The 3,060-nt window shown below is 38.8% G+C and overlaps 1 pseudogene; it reads right to left on the bottom strand.

The window, feature by feature from the left end:
• LOC138021299 (uncharacterized) overlaps positions 1–3,060 on the bottom strand; it is an 8,437-nt pseudogene that overhangs the window by 357 nt on the left and 5,020 nt on the right.

Here is a 3,060-nt window from a genome sequence, read left to right as displayed (position 1 = left end):
TGACACTGCCTCACCCAGTGTTGAATAGCCAATATACCGGATTCCATGCGCTTGACAGAATACTCTTAATCTGGTGTCTTGATGAAACGGGTCAAACCAGTTTTGAACTGCAGAAACAGGTACTGTAGCCAGTTGAACCAGTTCTTCCATGTCTTCAATAGGAAAATTGCTGACACCCAACTACGTAGTTTTCCTTTTCTTTGCATTTCCTCCATGGCCTTCCAGCTTTCTTTCCCATGTACCTTTTGGTTCCCCTGTAAACAAAAAAGAAGAAAAACACTGTTTAAGTCACAATTGAACGATAACGTTCAAACGATGCCAACTACAAAAACATTACGCTCCCTTCCTCTTCCGTCAAGGTTTTGAGTATTACAAGCATGAAAATCTCTTTTTTTCTTCTTGTGGTAGCAATCCGCTAATATGGAAGACCTCCACCTGCTGAAGTGGTCAACGCTTTTTAAGAACTCTACTCAGAGAATACGTCACCCAAACTTGAGTGCATTCTTGCGGTTGTCGTTGTAGCGGAGTAGTGGCTGACAGATTTTCCTAGATCCCCCTGCCAGTTCTCCATGCAGAGGTGGTTTATCATCCTCATCAGCTGGGCGAAAATCTGTAGCAGTTAGTGGAGTCAAAAGTCACACTCAGCAGCCCCTCCCATCAATTTTTTGTTTGCTTTGTCTCATATTTTTGGACACACGTGATCAGACCATACCAAGGTCAAAGGGGCTAGGAAGACGTTAGATGCTGTGAGAGACTTGTAATCAGGGAGTCACAAGTTCCACCCATTACAAGCTCCAGATATTCACCTCAAGTATGCCTGAGTGGCCATTGAAAAATACACATCTTAAACTCTGTACACTACTACTTTTAAAAAGGAAGGAAACCAGTACTACCTTCTTCACAGATAAGGAGGAAGCCATCACACATCTGACCATGTATCAGAAACATATCTATATAATCCGTGTTGAGAGAGTTTAAGGACATCTCAATGGCTGCTAAAGTTGTTTCAAATCCTAAATATCTTGGGTGTAATTTTGTCATGATGAATATTTCCGATCTTGGGATTCCACTCTGTGCAATGGCTTCAGCCACTTGAGGTTCTGAGCCATGGTAGCCCTGTGCAGTGTCAATCATCCTAGAAATTGATGAAGCAAGTTTAAGCGAATGATGATGAGGAGGAGAAGAATGAGAATGTGAACGATAAAGATAAGCAACACTTCCTTAGGAAGAACCTAGAGAGAGGATGATCCATAGTAACCGGAGAAATACCTCTTGGAGTAGAGATGCAAACTAAAACATATGGAAAACAGTAAAGAAAACAAAAATCGCTAAAGAGACCCAATCACCTGTAGCCTATCTCAAGTGCTGTTTTGACAGCAAATGTTGTGTTCTCCATTAATGTAGCTGTTCCAAGTCCCATCACTGGCACTTAGCATAAAAAAGAATGACAAACGTAATAATATTATTAATCAAGATAAATGAATTTAATTGTTATTTCAAAGGAATAGGTCATTATTAGAATTAAAATCTGTTGTTTGGTTACCATGGTGACCTCCTAACAACTGATGCAATTCAATGCCCAGTAAATTGAGATTTCCTTCCAAAATAATAATCATTTGTTCATTTATTTATCTATTTTGCGTGCCAATATTGACACCCAATCCATAAAAATAATTATTGCAGTGGTAGTGTTTGTCACTTACCATTGTATAAAGTACATACTAGTGGTATTGATACTTACTTTTAAAGCCACTTGCAAGCGTGATGTCTTCCGGGCTTTTGTTTGTTTTGGGATCCTTAATGGTTCACTGCTTGGATCGCTTGTGTTTATCTTGAGGATGTTGTTCAATGCCTGCTTCTCTTCTTTGCAATGAATCTTGTCAGGTTCACCTTTAACTAGGTTGTCAAACAGCTCTGTTACCTTGATAGAGTGGAAATGATATTTAAGATGCATTGTTCATACTTCTCGTTTGACCTTTGAATTTAATAAACTGTGAAATATTGAACAGAAGGCAACAATCAGGGCAACGGGAACCTGGGAAAGAGCCAAAGTTTTTCCCAATTTAAAGTGCCTATCACCCCATCCAACTTTTCTACTTTATGTATGTGTATAGTTTTTTAAACCTTATAATTGAAATCTCACTATTTTATTGGCTTTTAATTAATTAAAGACAGGAAAAATGGTCACACATATCAATAACCCAGCAACGATGGTGTTCAATACTGGGCTGACGTCACAAATTAATTTGCACCGCTGTTTTCAAAGAACTATGATCTCAATACAAATCCATTGGCCTTCATTGCTCGGTTATGGATCAAGGTATGACCACTTTTCCTATCTTTCAAAGCCAATAAAAAGGTGACATTTCAATCAAAAGGTTCTAAAAACAACATGATGACTATTTGGGATAATTTTGGTGAATAAATAATTGAGTGGAAAAGTTTGTTGAGGTGACAGACATTTTAACTTAATTGATTTCCCTGATTGCCATGTAGAATCACTAAAACTTTCAATAATTTACTCTTATCATGCATATAACAGTAGGTGAATAGGAAAGAGTCACATTCTACTGGCACACCTTGCATGAAAAAAGTGATTCCTTGTCCCTTATAAAAGGAATCATGATGATGATTATAATTCAGGCTTTTGCCAAAAACTGTGGGGTTAATTAACAGAACCAATCACACAGCAAGTCCGGTAAAAGAGATGGAAATGGATTGGTCATGTGCTGCTTTAATGCCACCAGCAGCACTACTACGAGTTGCCCTCAGGTGGACCCCTGGCGGCCGTAGAAAGAGAGGCAGACCGAAAGAAACATGGAGGACAGTGGAGTAAGAGATGAAGGAGAACAGCTGGACATGGGGTCACCTGGAACGACAAGCACCTGACAGAAGCCAATGGTGCTCTTTGGCCAATGCCTTTTGTGTTTCGAAACACGAAGATGATTAAGTAAGTAAGTAAGTAAGTTATTAATAAAGGGAAGTAAATACCTTCACAATGTCTTTATCTTCAGATAATCCAGCCTCATCAAACTTATCCAGATAATTAAACAATCCAAA

This window comes from Montipora capricornis, chromosome 10 (genome assembly GCF_036669925.1).
Source record: "Montipora capricornis isolate CH-2021 chromosome 10, ASM3666992v2, whole genome shotgun sequence".
NCBI classification, from domain to species: Eukaryota; Metazoa; Cnidaria; class Anthozoa; order Scleractinia; family Acroporidae; genus Montipora; species Montipora capricornis.
This window is presented reverse-complemented; position numbering and strand designations above follow the sequence as displayed.